Consider the following 20,786-nt stretch of genomic DNA (forward strand, 5'->3'; position numbering starts at 1 on the left):
CAAGCATTTTAACCTTTCTTCATAGGGAAAGTGTTCCAAACCTTTAATCATTCTAGTTGCCCTTTTCTGGACTTTTTCCAATGCTGTAATATGTTTTTTGAGGTGTGGTGACCAGAATTGTACACAGTATTCCAAATGAGACCGCACCATCGATTTATACAGGGGCATTATGATACTGGTTGATTTGTTTTCAATTCCCTTCCTAATAATTCCCAGCATGGTGTTGGCCTTTTTTATTGCAATCGCATACTGTCTTGACATTTTCAGTGAGTTATCTACAATGACCCCAAGATCTCTCTCTTGGTCAGTCTCTGCCAGCTCACATCCCATCAACTTGTATTTGTAGCTGGAATTTTTGGCTCCAATGTGCATTGCTTTGCGCTTGGCCACATTGAACCTCATCTGCCATGTTGATGCCCACTCACCCAGCCTCAACAGATCCCTTTGGAGTGCCTCACAATCCTTTCTGGTTCTTACCGCCCTAAACAATTTAGTGTCATCTGCAAACTTAGCCACTTCACTGCTTACTCTCAACTCCAAATCATTAATGAACAAGTTAAAGAACAAGGGTCCCAGTACCGAGCCCTGCGGCACCCCACTGCCTTCCGTCCTCCACTGCAAAGATTGCCCATTTATACTCACTCTCTGTTTCCTATTAATTAGACAGTTTTTGATCCACAAGAGTACTTGTCCTTTTATTCCATGACTCTCGAGCTTACTAAGGAGCCTTTGATGAGGAACTTTATCAAAAGCTTTCTGGAAGTCAAGGTAAACAACATCTATTGGGTCCCCTTTGTCCACATGTTTGTTCACCCCCTCAAAGAACTGTAACAGGTTAGTGAGGCAAGATTTTCCCTTACAGAACCCATGCTGAGTCTTTCTCAATAACTTGTGTTCATCAGTGTGCCTACTCATTCTGTCCTTGATAATGGTTTCTACCAACTTTTCCGGTATTGAAGTCAGACTGACTGGCCAGTAATTTCCCATATCTCCTCTGGAACTCTTTTTAGAGTTTTTAGGAGGTGACATTTGCTACCTTCCAGTCCTCAGGAACAGAGGCAGATTTCAATGAAAGATTACATATTTTTGTCAGGAGATCCACAAGTTCACCTTTGTGTTCTTTCAGAACTCTTGGATGTATGCCATCCGGACCTGGTGATTTATTAGTTTATTATTAGTTTACTTATTAGACTGGGACAGGGGACACCATGTTACTATGGTTCAAGTCCTATGTGGGGAGTGGACTTAGAGGATGGTGCTGGTAGATTCCTGCTCTGCTGCATGGCTGTTGACCTGTGGGGTTCTGCACACTTCGGTCTAATCCTGCATGCTATTTAATAACTATATGAAGCCGCTAGGAAAGACCATCTGGAGGTCTGGACTGTGGTGTCATTGTTATGCAGATGATACCCAAATCTATCTTTCTCCCCATCTATTTATTTATTTATTTATTTATTTATTACTTTACATTTATATCCCGCCCTCTCTGCAAGCGGACTCAGGGCGGCTTACAACATCATAAAAACAATCAATTCAATAAAACACATAAAACCATAATTTACTTATCAATTTAAAAACTATTTGCGCTTTCTCAGTCCAATCTGGCGGTATTAGCTTCTGATTATGATCGCCAGCTTCTGTAGGATGTCCGGTGGCAGCCCATTTTCAATCAACCAGAAAAGCCTGTTTAAACAGTTCGGTCTTACAGGCCCTGCGGAACGCCAACAAATCCCGCAGGGCCCTTATAGCTTCTGGGAGGGTGTTCCAAAGTTCTGGTGCTGCCACCGAGAAAGCCCTGGATCTTGTTGTGCATAGTTTGGCTTCTTTTGAGGATGCTGTTGATGTTCTAAACTGGTGCTTGAAATTAGTAATAGAGTGGATGAGAATAAACAAACTGAAACCTAATCTCAGCAAGTCAGAAATTATCTGGGTAAATAGAAAGTCAGAGCAGAAGCTTCAGTTCTCTGAGTTGTAGAAATGCATGCCAAGGACTTCAGAGCTCTCCTGTGTTTGATGGGGTACTCCCCTTGAAAAGTCAGGTTCACAACTTGACAGTGCTACTTGACACAGTGATGGCTTTCAAAAACCAGGTGGCTGCAGTGATTCAGATTGCTTTTCCTCAGCTTTGGGTGGTGTATCAACTGCACCTGTTTCTGGGTCAGTCAGATCTAGCCATGATGATCCATGCCTTAGTTACATGTAGACTGGAATACTGCTGTGTGCTCCATATGGAGGTACTCTTGAAGATGGCTCAGAGGCTGCAGGTAGTGCAGAACTTTGTGGTTAGACTGTAGGTTAGGGCCAGTTGCCAGGACTCTGATACTAGAGCAATCATACTGGTTAGCAATCCACCCTTGAACCTAATTCAAGGTGTGGGTTTTGACCTACATGGCTTGGGACAGAAATATCTGGAGAACCATCTTCTCTCATATGTTCCTGCTCAGGAATTAAGATCACAGGGAGAGGCCCTCCTGACTGCCCCATCAATCAAAGAAGCCCATTTGATTAAAGGGACTTTTCAATGATTATACAACACCACGATTATGGAACAACCTCCCCAGGAAGTGCATCTGTTGATTTTTAGGAGGCAGTTGAAACAGCTTTTATTTAGGATTGCATTTTGTTATCTTTATTAGCAGCCTTGAGCTATGGTTTTAAATCTTGTTTTTTATGTTTTAATGTATTTTTGTGTTTTGTATGCTGTCGAGCTCCATAAGGAAGAAGGGTGACTAATAAATTATTTAAATAAATAAATACTATTGGGCTAGACCAATTTCACCTCCAAAGCCTATTCTGAGATCCTGTCACCTGCACAACATGAACTGCAAGGGCTTGGTCACACTGACACTTACTGTATTGACTCATTATATAACTTCTATAAAGACTTTGCATACAACAAAACTAAGACATGGGGCCTAGCAATGCCAACCTGCAGGTGGGGCCTTGAGGTCTTCTGGAATTAATTGTAGACTACAGAGATGTTCCTCTGGGTAAAATGGCAGCTTTGTAGGGCATTACACTCTCCCCTCCCCCAAACTCCACCCCTCTGAGGCTCCACTCCTAAATCTCCAGGAATTTCCCCGTGTGGAGTTCTGTGGCCCCTGCCTTCAGGTTTAAAATCTAAGTAAGACAAGAGAAAAGAAGTGGAGAAAAAAGAAAGATGTGAAAGGTTAGTTAGGATAGGAAGTGTTTGTTTATGTACATAAAGGTGACAATGTATAAAAAAGGGAGACAAATGACTGGGGTTTACAAGGAAGAACAGGGGGAGTCAAAGGAGTGGATATAATCTTAGGTTTAGGGAGGCTGAGGGTACTAGTGGGGTGAAGAAGAGATATGAAGAGAGTGAAGAACTGATAGGTAAGCGGGAGCAAGAGAGTGAAGACAAACATTTAATAGTCATTTAAACAGAGTGCAAGAAGAAAAAGATAGCCAAATTGCAGCACTGAAGTATAACATTGTCATGGTGACAAGATGAACAGATTAGGTAAACTGAAGAATTCAAGACCAAGGAAAATGGTTTGAGAGAAAAGAAAGCAGGCATTGCAAAATAGTTATAATAGTCAGTGCAAGAGATAATGAGTGAACAAGTGCTTTAGCTGGATGGAAAAGGTGAATTTTACAGAAAATACAGACAAGGAAGTGACAAGATTTAGCAACTGTATGGATATATGGAGAAAAAAAAATTAAACACTACACCAAAAAGTTAAGAGCTGGAATTGTGAGAGGAACAGGATAATTATCTCATCAAAGAGAAGAAAATTTAAAGTTGAATGTTAAGAAATGGGAAGTCATCCTGGAAGAAACAATAGAGAAATCAATCAGTTATTGAAGGAAAGAGATCAAGCAAATAATAGTACAATGTGAAATCATCACCATAGAAAGAAATTGGTGATGGAAGAATTACTTCCGGCTTGATTCAGGATTTGGCACAGCAAACTGAGAAATCTTCCCTGCAAAACTGAAAAACAGTGTGGCTTATTTTCTGAGCAATTTTATGATTTGTAAATCCTGTCAAGCTTCTCATCTGTCACTAACACATTAACCCATCCCTTCCCCACCATTTTGTAATCAATTAAACAAAATTCACTCTTTTATCCTCTAAAATTACATATGAACTAAATTCCTGTTCTACTGACCATCTGATAGGTGATAACTACATATTCTGGAACACTGCACCCATTCATGGTGTGCAGGATGTAAAAACTGCGGGTAGAGTCTAAGACTTAGACTGCAAAGACCTGGGTCCAAATCCCCACACAACCATGCAGCTGTTGATGGTACTTCAAGCTCAATTTTCAGCATAATGCATATCATAGGATTGGAGTGAAATGCAATGATGGGGATTGACCATATATATTGCTCTCTGGATATCTGAAGGAAGGATGAGATAATACTCTTTGAAAGAATGTTGGAAGAAAGGATAGTATACTAACATAGTTAATCATCATCATCATCATCATCACAACAACTATGTGTTTCTCCATGTATACCAGCGTGTCTGGATATGAGCAGATGCCTTCAAATTGTTCCATGTGGCTTGTTAGACCAGGGGTGTATAGCAAGCACTGCCCAGTCTGCTGCACTGATGTCATTGTGGTGCAATGCTTGAAAAAAGTAGGCTTGGGGCACAACATTGTCCTTTCCATGACTATGTGGGCCCGCCTGAAAAACACATTCTCCCCATTACTCATTGATTTTCTTGTCACTGTATCTCCATTCCTGGGGGCAGGGGGAGAGAAATGGTTGAATTCTTCATATGTCTTTACTGGGTGGGGGGGGATCCAGTATCTGTACCCCCTACATCACATCCAAAGAATGTAGTATAAACTCACATTGCTTCTGTTAAGGTGCAATCTGGGACAAATATGAAGGGAATAATGGGAAAAAGGTCAAGATTTCTCAAGATATCTAAATGCTAAGAATAAATTAGTGTAGCTGTAAATGAAGTTGTTAGGCAACTTAGTTTAAAAGAACTGTTGATGGGTAAATCTGAGTCAGTAATACAGAATGGCATGACCAGCAACCTATCAAGCTGATTTTAGCCCACCAGCAAAGTGCAATAGTCCACTAGTGACTTGATAAAGCTGCTTTCTTCTCAACTGGTTGTGAATGCAGAACCGAGGAGGTCCTCAAGAACCTGGCAGGTAATTACTTGCCTAGAGGTCTAGGTTTCATTTGCTGGATCACAAGTTGTGAAAGCTTGCTTTAATAGCTCAAGATAGCTCTTTGACAAATAGAAATTCAGTTAATTGTCCTCATCATTCCCGTTTCAAGGCAAAAGCTGCATTTTCTTTATCGAGAACCAGTGTCATGTAGCAATTAGAGTTTTGAACTTGGACTTCTAATCACTATAGGCAATGAAAATGACAGAATGGTGTTGGACCATTCATTCTTCCTCAGCCATTCCACCTCTCAGGGTTGTTGAAGGGAATAAAATTGAACCATGATTGCCACCCTCAGGTTCCCTTGATGAAAGGTGGGATTATAAATGGGAGGAATGCATGAATATTTGTTATATTGGTCATATACTACCAATAATAAATGGACAACCCTACTGCTGAGTCACAGAGGGTGCCTTACTGTTTATTCAGACAATCTTGTTCAAAGTTTAAAGGCACAAAACAACCCAAGAGACTCTCAGAGATATCCTGAGATCAGCCCCAAAAACTTGGATGCTAAATTTTAAGTCAATTGCTGAGGGATCATTTCCCGTAACCCTTAAAAACAGATTGCAAAATGTGCTTCTTTTCTATATCTACTGATGAGCAAGTCCATATCCATATTTTTCATAGCATATACTAGTGGTCCAACCTTTAGTGTACTGTATGTACTTTTAATAATCTCTATAAAAGCCATTTTCAATCCCTAGGCTCAAGCTGACAGTGTAAATAAAATCACCCAAATCCACAGGGTAAGAGAAATGAAAATGACAAGGATTAAAATTTTGTCAAACCTCTTTCTTTTTAAAATTCTGCTTCTCTTCCAATTGGATCACGACCCTCTGTGTGCACAGCTTAAGACCAGACGGTCTGCTTTCACTTTTATTCCGCTCTGCAGCAGGCTTACAGTATTTAGTGAAAGTCTGTAAAGAATGTGTGCTGTGTAGAGAGTTAATACCATAATCCCCTATCGTTGGGGTCAAATGCTGAATAGAGCAGAAGAATTAGAAAATATGTTACATATAATGGCAGGAAAAATGCATCTGCATGGTGTTCTGTTAACATGAGCATTCATTACCTACAAGCAAATGGCTATGAGGTAATAAAGGGTATAAAAAGTCTACTTAAGTCCAGCGTGTATGTTGCTATGATGAAAACATAAGTCTTAGAGAGAGAGAGAGTTTAAATAGTGGTTTTCTTTTACCACCACCCCATCATCACAAATAAATGTGTTTTTCTGAGAAGTAACTTAGAATTTCATTTTGTTTTAATTAACTGCATTTTCAGTGAAATCTTGTTTCATATTAGAAAGATGCATTGATGTGTGATGGGACCCACACCCCTCATATTTAAATTCTCTCTCTAACCGAACTTTTTTGTAGCAGGAACTTCTTTGCATATTAGGCCACACACCCCTGATGTAGTCACTTCTCCAAGAGCTTACAGGGCTCTTAGTACAGGACCTACTGTATGCTCCAGGAGGATTGACTACAGCAGGGAGGTGTGGCGTAACATGCAAAGGAGTTCCTGATACAAAAAAGGCCCTCGTCTCTAAGATTTACGTTTTAACTGTTTCCTGAAAGTAAGCTCCGCTGGATAGATCTTGAATGGGATTCTGAATAGAAATGTTTAGGACTGTACTCTTCAACTGTTAATTTTAGAAGGAAGAACTTCATACCTTTATTTTCAGTATTATATATAATACCCCACCCCCAAATCCACAGGTAAGAGAAATCTTGAAATTATAGAGCCACTTGGAATGTTGTACATTTCCTATACACAATAATCAACTTCCTTCAGGTAAGACCTGGAAAATCATACAGTGCTTATTTTCTGGAAAAGAGATGCCAGAACTCTTAAGAAGGAAATGCAGGAGAAGCAGATGGGTGCCCCTCATGAACTTTTAAATGTTTTTTTGAGAATTTTGTTTCCATGAAGAGGTTCCAGAACTCTATTCTGCTGTGTTCCTCCAAGAAAGAAAAGTCCTGCGACTGTACATATTAACTAGAAATAAGGCCTGTTGTGGAGAAAAATACAATGGGCTCTAGAAAGAGGCCCTTAGTGTGTGCCCCTTACCCTTGCTGCCTTCCCACCCACCCAAGTGAAGGCATTCACTCCCCCCCACCACCACCTCAAGGGGAGTTGATCTCTGCCATCTGGAGAGCAGTTGTAATTCTGAGTGATCTCCAACCCTCACCTGAAGATTGGCAACAATGGTTCCTCAGGAGGAAATGGCATTTTACCTGTCTGAGGTCCCACCCCTCCTCAAACCTCATTCTCTTCAGGCCCCACCCCTTAAATCTCCAGGAATCTCCTAACCTGGAGGTTTCAACCCTATATCCCAGAGGTGGGGAAACTGTCCCGAGGGCCGTATGCGGCTTTTGAGGTCACTTGGTGTGGCCCTCGGGGTTTGCTGGGCCAAACTGAGCCATGTGGCAGCCTCTCTGGGGCCTGGCTGGCCAGCGAGGATCATGGGGCCCAGCTACACTGTGCAGCAGCCTCCCCAGGGCCAGGCAGGGATCACAGGGCCCAGATGTACTGTGTGGCAGCCTCCCTGGGGCCTGGGTGGCTGGCCAGAATTGCTGCAGGGTCTGGAAAAGTTACTGTCACAGTTCAGTTTGCACTTGGTTATCCCAGATGGTGTGGCCTAATATGCAAATGAGTGTGTGACCTAATATGCTAATATTAGGGGATGTGGTCTAATATACTACTGAGTTCCTGCTGGACTTTTTCTACAAAAAAGCCCTAGACCTATGCATTTGCCTAGGGCAGTGGGCCATGTGTGTGTGTGTGTGCCAGATTAGGCTCTCCCCACATGACTTCAAATAGAAAACAATTATTTGTATTAATTTTGCCGGCCTGAATTGTTCTCCCTTGGCGGAGCACTGTTCTTTAAGTTGATAATTTTTTATGGCCTGCAAATGATGTTATAAATATCTATATGGCCCTTGGCAGAAAAAAAGGTTCCCCACCTCTGCTATATCCTTTTCTTTATCTGCCTCTCTGACTTCAGCTTTCCATTGCCTTCCCCCTCCCTGCAGCCTCCACATAGGAAAAGGACAGTCTTGCTCCACAGTGGAGGGAGGAACCAAAGCAGCTTACATCATTCTCTCCCCCCCCTTTTATCTGAACAATAACCCTGTGAGAAAGGTTAGGCTGAAAGTCTGTGACTGGTCCAAAATCACCCAGTCAGCTTCCACAGCAAGAGCCTGTGTCTGGCAGACCCACTCTGAAGCACTAACTCTTATGCCCTCCTCAAACTCCATCACAGAATTTCCAGGAATTTCCAACCAACCTGGAACTGGCAGTCATAGTCAGGTCTGGCCCCAATGAGTTTTGCCTCAGAGGCCTTTAGAGATACCTTTCAGACAAACAGTCTGTCTCTGATAACATCATTGATTTTAAGCACAGGACTTCAATCTCTCTCCATGTCTTGTTTTCCCTCCATATCTCTCTCTCCGTATCTGGTATGTTGTCACAGGACACCATTTCCAGAGGAGAATAGGGAGGAGTTCTCAGCCAGTCAAGGGAAACCTTTCTCTGGCTGTTTCCCTCCTCCCTCCCTCAGTCAGTTGAGGGAAGGGTTTCTTTCTCTCCTCTGTGAATCAGTGTGACAGGCGACTCAACCAATGCGAGAGTAGAGAGAGTCAGTAACTGCCAGAACTAAGGTTGGTTGTTTTTTACTGACAGAATCAGCTTTGCTGACTAGCAACAGCCACTTGGGTGGACGAGAGGAGTAGACTCAACAAACAACACACAAGTACTCTTGATTGATAGTCTGACAGGCCAAAGGTTGATGCACCACAGTCCCACCCAATCCTAACTAATCAGGTTGCTCAGTTTTGCCAAGACAAAAGGGACTTTATTATATTATAGACTTGTTGCAGGGTGAACACATGGTGTGGTTGCAGGCTTTTGCAAGTTTCTCATAACTGCAAATACAGCAATTTCAGATGTGACACTTTGCAGCTACAGTAGTCACAAGTGATAATCAATGTGTGCCACTGTCATAAGTGTCAACCTACATGTGTCTGCAGGAAACAGACTTTTGAGGATCACCACTTTAGCTAGATAGCTACTCACCAACAATACAATACATAAGTCGGAAAAGGAGCTGTTAACTTGGTGCCATTTGCAAAGAGGGAACATTCTACCATTGGGCTAAAACTCTCCACCTGTGGGGTAGTGACTCTGGTAGAGCATCTGCTGGGCATGCAGAAGGTCCCACATTCAGTCTTCAGCATGCCCAGGTAAGAGAATCAGGTAGCAAATGATATCAACTTAAGACTCTGGAGAGTATTGACTTTGATGAATTAAGGCAGGGGTGGCCAAAGGCAGCTCTCGAGATGTTTTTTGCCTACAACTTCCATCAGCCCCAGCCAGCATGGCCAATGGCTGAGGCTGATGGGAGTTGTAGGCAAAAAACATCTGGAGAGCTACCATTGGCCACCCCTGAACTAAGGGTTTAAAAGCAGCTTCATGTATTCATGGCTTGGTGGTAGAACATCTGCTTGGTATGAAGAAGGTCTCAGGTTCAATCTCCAGTGAAAAAGATCAGGTAATAGTGATGTGAAAGACCTCTGCCTGAGACTCTGGACAGTTGACAATACTGACCTTGATGGATCAGTGGTCCAATTCAGAATAGAAAGCATCATGTGTTTGAGAGTTCACCTGCTCAACCCCACCCCTTGGCTGCTCTCAATCCTGAAACAGGAGCTTCTGCCTGATGTAGTGTACCTTGTCATAAGCCTGGCAGAGCAATCTTAAGCAGGTTGATTCAGAAGCCTGCTCAAGTCTATTCACTAAGGCTTACTCTCAGGAAAGTGTTCTTAGAATTAGCAGGGAGCATTTTTGTCTTATTGTCGTATTGTGATTTTATATTGTTTTGTATTTTTAGATTTGTACACTAGTTGCTCTGAGACCAGAACAAAACAGGACAAAATATTTTAAATAACTAAATATGGATGAATGAGAGGTAGATCTGCCAGGGCTACTGACAAACTTGCCATGGTTTCATTACTGAGCAAGGGCAGTGGTGAGTCTAAGAGGGGAATGGGAAATGGTAGGGTTTCAAAAAAATCTGCACCTGTGTGAGGCAGCATGATGTAGCTGTCTTAACTAGGACTTCCAATCCACCTAGAAGACCCTCTACCAATCACAGAATGAACCAGAAACTTCTGTGTCATAGATATTTGTAAGGAGGAACATACTCCCATGATTCTTAAGAAGACAGAGGCATCAGACAGGCTGAAACTGGAGCACAAATGTCTCCTGTTTTGTTTTCAGCCAACATGCACTGGACCTCCCTAGGCAAAGGGAAAGACATGCTTCACAGGTAGCTATCTCTGGGCCCAGTAGTTTTGATTGACTGAGTATTTCTGTGCTGCCTCTTCAGAATTCTGTTTGTGGCACCTTACAATTAACAACCACAGCATAAAAATCAAGCCATTAGAAACATGCCATTAAACATAGCAGCATAAAAACTGACAAAAAACAAACAAACAGAGAAGACCATTAAAAAGCTGGTAAGATGAAAACCCTAATTAAAAGCCTGGGTAAAAAATTGACTTTTAGCAGGGCTTTTTATGTAGAAAAAGCCCAGCAGGAACTAATTTGTGTATTAGGTCACACCCACTGACATCACCATAATTTCACTCAGGGCTTTTTTGTAGAAAAAGCCCAGCAGGAATTCAGTTGCATATTAGGCCACACCCCCTGACACCAAGTCAGCTGGAACTGTGTTCCTGTGTGTTCCTGATCAAAAAAAGTCCTGACTATTAGCCTGGTGGCTAAAAGAAAGCAGCATATGTGCCAGGTGGTTCTCAGGGGGACTGGCATTCCATAGATGAGGTGCCACAAAAAATGTCCTGTCTCTAGTCGCCATGTGTCTCATCTCTGAAGGTGAGGGCACAGAGAGAAGGGCTTAGGAGGCTGGCTGGATAGTGTGGGAGGAGACGGTCCATTAGGTACCATGACCCCAAGCCTGGCTTCAAGCCATTTAGGGTCTTCAAGGTAAGACCCAGTACTTTGAATTACGCCTGAAAACAGATGGGTAGCCAGTGCATATCTTTCAGGTTACAGAGTCCCTGTAACCAACTCCTGACAGTAGCCTGGCTCCTTCATTTTTATGTACAGTTTCTCATTTTTACAGTTTCATTAAAGTTTCTGTGATTCTATATAATTTTAGCTTTTTAAAAAATTGACCTTGGTATTTCTACACTACAGTTTTGTTTCTGCCCACTTCAAAGGGGGGAGTGAAACCAAGGGTTTAATGGGTAGCTGTTAAGTTTAAATGGCTGGCAACCATTTAACCTGATGATTTCACTTCCCCCCACTTCTAAGCAGCTGAACTGAACCAGCTACAAGTCTTGCAAATGTTCAGGGAAGGCACCTTCTCAAAACATTAGTTTCTGAATTCTGAATTTGCCCAAGTTCAGGCCAAATTTTGGTTCGCAAACCAGTTTGTGTCCTTCTCTAGGCCAGAGCTGATAAAAAGGGCTGTATGCCATGGAGGAGACCCAAGGTCTGGATCTTGTGGCACCCACAAGCTATGAACTTGGCCCTTCAGTGGAGTCAACCCCCTCCAGAAGAGGGTGGCTCCACATTGCCCAAGCATCTTCTCCATTGACCACCACCCTCAAGCCCTGGGAACCTTTTCATCTGTTTATTTTTAAAAAGGAAATAGTGATCTAGACACAGGTACACTCTTTTGTATCAGATGTGATCCACGTGTATTTTGTACATCAGTTTTGGGATCAGAGGGCAAAACACAGCATAAGAAGTGGGCCTCTGTTTTGTCGCTATTATCCTTGGACAACAGAATTTTACAGAACATAATGTGTGACCCTTACTTCAGACATCACCAGCATTAAGTATCCCCATTTAGGAAACAGTGATCTGTCACAGTGTTGGCACTAAATAATTCAACATTAAGTAATACTAGTAGTTGTATGCAACCTACAAAAAAATTACTGCAAAAAGAGAAAAACAAATATTTGCATAATGTTTGCAAAAACGGCATGTGTACAGTGCTATTTGATACATATTTACATAATTCTAAATTCATGCCATCGTTATTAACTTGGCTATTTGTATTCTAAGTAGAGTTGGTGATGTTATGCAAGCAACACTGCTAAAAGAAGAAGGAAACTGAAGCAGCCCTCTCACTTGCAGTAGGTAGAACCCTAGCATGATTAATGTTGGCAACCTTCCTTCCACAAAAGGGCTAGATCAGACACTCACCAGCCCTATCTTTCTGATCATCTTGTTCAGGCCAGTATGTTAGGAGCTGGAAGCAGGTGCATTGCAGGAGGTGCCCTCAGAGCAAATAGCTTCAGTTGACTTCAACCAGTGAGCCAAACTACACATTATAGATGATGGCAAACTATTGTCAGCTATAATAATTTTTTTTACTCCATGAACAACCAGGGTTTGGCAGGGTTTAGGTGTTCTCTGGTTAGGTATTAATTAATTTTAAAATACTGACTCACCCCACTTTGGATGGCCAAGGGGAATGTCAATAAATTAAAGTGAGATGCAGGTAAGATGCAGGTAAAATAAACTGAGAATTATTCCACTTACCTGGGAAATGAATTTAATTTAAATAAGATATTTCAGCACAAGATAATGTGATATCTTTCGGGCTTAATATTTTCATATGAATAACTGTTAAATGAGTAGTGGAATATCCAACACTACGCACATCAGTTTGAAAAGAGGGAAGCAAATAAAGGTTTTGTACTGTCTTCAGTAAGACTTTGTCAAAATTTCCACTATCTTCCTATGCCCAGTTATGAGACAAGTGTGGACAAGTTTGAGAGCAAGCATGGTGTAGTGGTTAGAGTGCCAGACTAGGATCTGGGAGATCCAGGTTCAAATTGTCACTGAAGCTTGCTTGGTGACCATGGGCCAGTCACACACCCTTAGTCTAAGTTATCTCACAGAATGGTTGTGGGGATAGCAGAATGGTGTAAGCCACTTTGGGACCTCATTGAGGAGAAAAATAGGGTATAAATAAGGTAAAATAAAGTAATAAACAAAATGACTAATTTACCACAAATTAAATCTTACAACTAGACAGGTTGATATAGGTTAATATCCAGGATGAGAAAGTTTACTTTGAAGTACTTTGGTCTTCAGTATGGGCTTTCTTATTTGAAATATACCAAAGCAGGGAGGGAAAGGCCACAAATAAACTAATTGGGTCCCAAAGATCCCCTATTGTTCTTAACTAGAGATGCTTCCAAAATTCTCATCCCAATTTCTCCTCTCATGTTAAAGTTCTGAATTTCCTGAGATTGGAGCCTTCACATCTGTTCCAGTAACAGTAGTGTTTTCTTCTGACACAAGAAAGCACCTGCTGTTGAAATAGGTTCTTGCATCAACAAAATGTTCCTTGTGCCCGAAGAAAGTGCCACAATTACTAGAACAGCTCTGCAAGATCCAACCCATAATTTTGTTTCTATTTTCATAATATTATCTTTTGATTCAGGGCATCTGCATGGCATCAATAGTGTGTAGCACTAGATTTTGTTGCACTGACACAGAAACAAAATTCTGATGGTTTCCAACTTACTTCCAATATAAACCTTACAGATGGCAGTAAAAGGGATATTTTTCATGACAGAAAATGCTGTTTTGACATTTATTACCCATAACTGTCTGGCTTAAGAATCACTGCTCTCTTTTATGTTCTGCAATGAATGTAGACTCTTTGGTATAATCCTTACCACCAACAGAACAAATCTATTTGTGGCTCTGATGTTTACCCATTGAATAAGCAGAATCTAACAATTCACTGCCAGTGTCCTTTAGGTAGAATGTTCTGTGCATAGAACAGGGACTTATGTGCAACAGAAGTACTAAAGTACACATACATTGAAGCCTTGGTCTACATAGCTGCGCAAGAATGGAATTAATGAATTTGTCATGTACATTATTTACAGTACATTCCTAAATAGGGTTACATCCATAGAATCATATGAAAGGGGCCATACAGGCCATCTGGTCCAACCCCCTGATCAATGCAAGACCAACCTAAAGCATTTCTGACAAGTGTTCATCCATTGCCAGTGAGAGGGAGCTCACCACCTCCCTAAGCAATCAATTCCACTGCTGAACTACTCTTACTGTAAACATTTTCCCCCAATATCCAGCCAGTTGCCCATAATTTAAACCCATTATTGTAAGTGCTATCCTCTGCTGCCAACATGAACAGCTACTCCTTGCCTTCCTTGCCCTTGCCCTCAAATACATAAAGAGAGCAATCATGTTTCCCTCAGCCTTCCTTATTCCTAAGTCTCTCAGCCTTTCCTCACAGAGCTGGAAAAGTGGGCAGAAGTGGGCAGGCCCCTGATCATCTTCATTGCCCTCTTCCACACCCATTCCATTCTGTCCACATTTTTTTTGAAATTAGGTCTCCAGAACTGCACAAAATACTCCAGGTGCAGCCTGACCAGTACGATGTACCAAAGCACTAACATCTTGTAATTTGGATGTTATATCTCTGTTGATACACCCTCAAGACCACATTAAGCCTTTTTTTTTGCTGTTGCATCATGCTAACTGCTCATAATTAGAACCAAGTGTGAGTCCATGGCACCTTTAAGACCAACAAAGTTTAATTCTGTGTATAAGCTTTTGTGCGCATGCACATGAAAATTTATACCCAGAATTAAACTTTGATGGTCTTAAACTGGACTCAAACTTTGTTCTGTTGCTTCAGACCAACATGGCTACCCACCTGAATGTATGCTCATAGAGAGTCAGTTTGGTGTAGTGGTTAAGTATGCAGACTATTATCTGGGATAACTGGGTTTGATTCCCCACCCCTCCATTTGCACCTGCTGGAATGGCCTTTGGTCAGCCATAGCTCTAGCAGAGGTTGTCCTTGAAAGTGCAGCTGCTATGAGAGTCCTCTCAGCCCCACCTACCTCACAGGGTGTCTGTTGTGGGGGGAGAAGATATAGGAGATTGTAAGCCGCTCTGTGTCTCTGATTCAGAGAGAAGGGCAGGGTATACATCTGCAATTCTTCTTCTGCTGCTGCTGTGAGAGTCCTCTCAGCCCCACCCACCTCACAGGGTGTCTGTTGTGGGGGAGGAAGATAAAGGAGATTGTGAGCCGCTCTGAGACTCTGAGTTTCGGAGTGGAGGGTGGGATATAAATCCAATATCTTCTATATCTTCTTCATATTAGCTAACAGTCCACCTGTACCCCAAGATCATATATACTGCTGCTCAGAAGTGTGTCCTCTATCTAGTATGTGTGCATGCTACCCAGATGTAGAACTTCTTGTTGAATTGTATCTTATTTACATCTGCCCACTTTTTTAGTGAGCCCGAGTACTTAGGACTACACTGTTAAAATAGTAATTACCAGGGGTAATCACCCCTGGTGATGTCAGGGGTGTGTGACATATGCAAATGAGTTATGCAAATGAATTATGCTAATGATCTCCAGTATCTCATTTGCATAACTCATTTGCATATGCCACACACCCCTGACATCACCAGAAGGTGTACTAAATTATATCAGCTCAGCATCTACCTTAAAATGCTTCTTGAATTTTAATTGTCATAATAAAACCTTACTTCCATCATATTTTTAAAATTATTTTCTCCAATGTGGCCACAGTGGGATGATGATTTCCATCTGTCTGCTTTATATGTTTTGGTTATTTTCCCATTTTTTCTTTTTTATTATGTTCCAGTCCAGCAATTTGAAGCTTGCAGCTGCCCAATGCTTTTTACAAACTATATTCCATTCCGATATCTCCTTCCCACCTGTTACCAATACCCTCATTTACAAAGAAGATTACGATGATAAAAACTTGTTCTTTCCCACCCCACTACAAAAAAGTTTGCATTTTGTGAAAAGGAACACCTGGGCATTTCCTCCCCTGCTTCAACTGTCATGCTGGAGGAGAGAAAAATACTCTAAAGTAAGAAACTGACCAGAACAAAGTAAGAGTCCAGCAGCACCCTTAAGACCAACAAAGTTTTATTTAAGAGGCTGTGATTGTTTACAAGCAGGGAAGACCCGGGTGCCTGGCTCTCCTAACCGCTGGTGTAATGTATTGAGTGATGAGACGTGTTGAAGGCAACATACTTTATTGGCAAGTACATCACAAGAGAGAGACACATGGGCCGGGCCCCGATTATATACATTCCCCGGAATAACCCTCCATCTGGCCAGGTCCAATCCTGGCCAGTTAAACTTCCCGCCACAGATCTTGATTGGGGGAGTGTCTTAGCGAGCTACATCTGGGGGCCCGTGGGCTTCCACTGGTCGCCTCTGTAGTGTTCGCTATGTTGTAACATTTAGACTTTTGCAAGGCATAATACTCCTCCCCCCCTAGTTCAGGACACAAAGTCTTTCAAGTAGGCTGGCGCCCTGTGTTCCCTGGTCGACCTCCTTGGGGTTATTTGGGGAGTTGGAGCGGCCGCCGTGGCTGGCAGGGTGGCTGGTTCCTCAAGCTGGGGTGACGCCGGAAGAGAACTGTCCGCCGCTTGTTGTTCTTCTGGAATCCACCCTCTGGGGCGGTCGCTCCCGCCGCTGTGGTGCTCTTCCGCCCGTATAGTCGGTGTGGCCAGCATGGGCTGGGTAGCTTCCGGGGGGATCTGGCCCCCCTCTGACGAGACCTCATAGGATTGGGACCCGGTCAACCGGGCAGCTAACCACTCCGGGCCACTTGCAAATTTCTTAGCGTACACTGGATCTCCAGGAAAGAACCCCCTAGTGGCTTCCCTGGTCTCGGGGGAACTGCAGAGGTCCGTAGCCTGGTCAGGATGCAACCTGTCTAGCCTCATGATCAACTTCCTCCCCATTAGTAATTCGGCAGGGCTTAACCCAGTGATGGGGTTGGGGGTGATTCTGTTATTGAATAGGAAGTCTGCCAGGTGGTGGTCCCAATCTCCCTGTACAATGTGCCCCAGGGCCTCTTTAGTGGTGCGCACCATGCGCTCTGCTTGGCTGTTGGTGGCCGGATGGAAGGGGGCGGACCGAATGTGCTGTATGAGGTATTTATTCAAGAACTCCCGGAACTCCCGGGAGGTGAACGCGGTCCCATTGTCCGTGACGAGGGTATCAGGAATCCCATACGTGCAAAAGACCCTACGCAAGGCTCTGACCACCGCCGCAGTGGAGGTTGAAGCTACGGGAATAACTTCCAACCACTTGGTGTATGCATCTACAAGAATAAAGAATATTTGGCCCTGGTATGGCCCCACAAAGTCTAGGTGTAACCGAGACCTCCTATTGGACTCCCAGCGGTGGACAGGGGCACTGGGCGGATCAGGCCGGGATTCTTGGCAGGGTCGGCACCTTCAAACCCACCCTTCAATTTCTTCGTCCATTCCCGGCCACCATACATAGCTGCGTGCCAGGGCCTTCATCCGCACTATTCCCGGATGTGTTTCGTGTAGGGCTTCCAGCACTTGTTTTCACAATGTGGGGGGAGGGGACCACCATCCTGCTTCCCCAGAGAAGGCACCCCTTGTGCATGGACAGTTCTCCTCTGCGTGATATGAATGCCCTGAATTCTGTGTCTTGTTTGCCCATGGGCCATCCCCTTCCCACCCAGTCTAAAACACGGGTGAGGATGAGGTCTCTATCCGTGGCCTTAGCTTCCTTGGTGACGTGGAGGGGCCTCTCCGGTAGAGTCTCTATAAGCATCACATGGTGGGCTGGGTCCGGGTCTATAGAGGGCAGCGGCAGGTAGCTGAGGGCGTCAGCGTGTCCCATAGCTTTGCCTGGGCGGTGGACCAGGGCATATGTGTATGAATTGAGGAACTGATTCCACCACAGGGCGTGCTGTAACAGAATTTGCAGCATCTGGCAGTCTGGGGCGAGGAGGCCCAGGAGCGGCTTATGGTCCGTGGCGATCGTGAAACGCCTACCGTACAGGTAGTCGTTGAATTTATGCACACCTGCCACTATTGCCAAGGCCTCCTTGTCTATCTGGTCGTAATTATGCTCAGCGGGGGTCAGGGTCCTCAAATAATAGGCTACGGGAACCTCCCTCCCATCCGGAAGTTGGTGGCCCAGGATGGTGCCCACCACATACGAGGAAGCATCGCAAGCCAGAATCACTGGTAAGGATTCATCAAAATGGTGGAGCACCTCGTTGGAAACTAGTAGGTCCTTGACTGTCTGAAAAGCGGAGGCCTGCTTCTTTCCCCAGACCCATGGGGTGTTTTTATCTAGGAGCCTATGAAGGGGTTCTGTGATGGCTGCTTTGTGGGGCAAAAAATGAATGATGAATGAATGAACTTTTTATTACGGTCATAGACCAAAATACTTTTTGCTTTGGCATTACTCTGCGTCAAGAGGTTTTCAAGTGAGAATCCTATACTTTCCAAATTGCTTTCAACCAATTGCAGCCACCTTGGCTTACAGAGGTCTTGAATTATTAGAGGAAAGAGGCCTATTTTGTTTGTATAGATTCTTAGCCATTGGTATGCCGAAGACAACATAATTCTGGCCTCAATTCTCATTTGCCCAGTTTCTAGTCGCAAAAGGGCATTTGGCACACCTGGCGGGAGCTGCAATATGTTACGGAGAAATTTAGATTGCACTTTCTCAAGAGCCTGTAATTTTTTAGCCGAGATGCCCAGGTTAATACCATAGAGCAGTTGTGTTAAAACTTTATATTGGAACAGTTTCAGTGCTGCAGGAACATAAAAGCCCCCCTTGGAACGAAAAAATCTCAGGATAGCGTACATTGTTTTCTCAGCTTTCTCCACCCTCATATTACAATGTTCAGTATAGGCGCCTGTATCCTGAATTACTATTCCCAAATAAGTAAATTTTGTTACTTGTTCTATTTTCTCCCCTTTCATAGTCCAATACCTCTTCTTGGCTTTTTTACCAAATGCCATCACTTTTGTTTTTTCAAAATTTATTACCAAAGGTTCATTTTCACAATACTTAACAAAGCTGTCTAATGCCCTCCGCAACCCAATAGGTGTTCTAGATAACAGTACCACGTCATCTGCATATAGCAGTACTGAAAGGTGGCGAAGAGCCAGCTTTGGGGGGTGTAATTTAATATCAGTCATATGTTCCACCATATCACTGATGTAAAAATTAAATAAGATGGGGGCCAAAAGACAACCCTGTCTTACACCCTTCTTAATTTTTATTGGTTCTGTGAGTAATCCTTGCGTATTGCATCTCACCCTAAGAAATGATTCTTCATGGAGGCCACGAATAAGAAATAGGAGCCTTTTATCAATATTGGAAGCCGCTAGTTTTTGCCACAATCGTTGCCTTGAGATGGAATCAAATGCTGCCTTTAAATCAATAAAAGCCGCATATAGAGCGGTTGTACCTTTGCCAGAGTACTTCTCAATTAGCTGTTGCAATAGGAGGCAATGCTCAGTTGTTGACCTTTCTTTCCTAAATCCAGCCTGTTCCAAGGGGATAATTTCTTCTTGTTCCATCCATATTTCTAATTTTTCCAAAAGATGTCTTGTATAAATCTTACTTATAATATTTAAAAGACTTATGGGCCTATAATTGGCGGGATTATTTCGATTGCCCTTCTTAAAAATACGGACAACTATAGCTGTTCCCCACTGCTTTGGAATTCGACCTGTTTGATCAACATAAGTAAAAAAAGATGCCAGAAACTGTGCCCACCAATTAACATTCTCTTTAAGCACCTCAGCTGGTATGCCGTCTATACCTGGGGCTTTCCTATTTTTCAGTTGCATTATATGGGCTTTTATTTCTTACGTACTAACTGGTTGCGTACTAACTTGGGGGGAGGGGGGTGGGCTCCCTCTTGGGTATCCTGCCCCCCAGGGAAAGTGTATGCGCAATACATACCCTCTCCTTTCCGGGTGTAGTGAACGCCGCGTGGTCACTGTCCGGCTATGCCTGGCAGATGGTCACTGCAATGGCCTCTCCTGCATTACTGCATCCGTGGCAACACCTTCCCGTTGGTCCCCCCCGTTTCTCACAGAGTTTGCCACGTCATGGTGCGACCGAATGTCCAGCGGTATAACCGCCTTATCTAGGGACAGATAAGGACCAAGCAGCCTTATCTAGGGACAGCACTGCTTGCTCCGCACAGAGAGGGGCCCAGAAAAGGTGGCCTAAACAAAGCTCGTCTCCCCCCCCCCCAGTTGGCTAGCCGCGGTCAACGGGCATCCTTACTTGCGGTCAAAAAATAACAACAAAGAAAAGGCATGCACCTGCCTCACAAAGTGTGCAAAGACTAAAGCTTGCGAGCTGGAACATCAGAACCATGCTTGACACAGTAGACAGTGGTCCCCCTGAACGACGCTCTGCTCTAGTTGCCCACGAACTTCACAGGTTGAATATTGACATAGCAGCTCTCAGTGAGGTCCATTTCCCTGAGGAAGGTAGTCTTCAAGAACATGGTGCTGGCTATACCCTCTACTGGTCGGGTAAGTCAAAGGCTGAGAGCCTCCTTTCTGGCGTTGGCTTCATGATCAGGAACTCCATTGCCTCCAAACTCGAAAACCTGCCAACAGGTCACTCAGATCGCATCATGTCCATGCGCCTCCCACTTCAAAACAAGCAGCATGCAACACTCTTCAGTGTGTATGCCCCAACCCTTCAAGCAGATCCTGCAGAAAATAATAAGTTCTATGCTGATC

The sequence above is a fragment of the Heteronotia binoei genome, chromosome 1 (assembly GCF_032191835.1).
Source record: "Heteronotia binoei isolate CCM8104 ecotype False Entrance Well chromosome 1, APGP_CSIRO_Hbin_v1, whole genome shotgun sequence".
Lineage (NCBI taxonomy): Eukaryota > Metazoa > Chordata > Lepidosauria > Squamata > Gekkonidae > Heteronotia > Heteronotia binoei.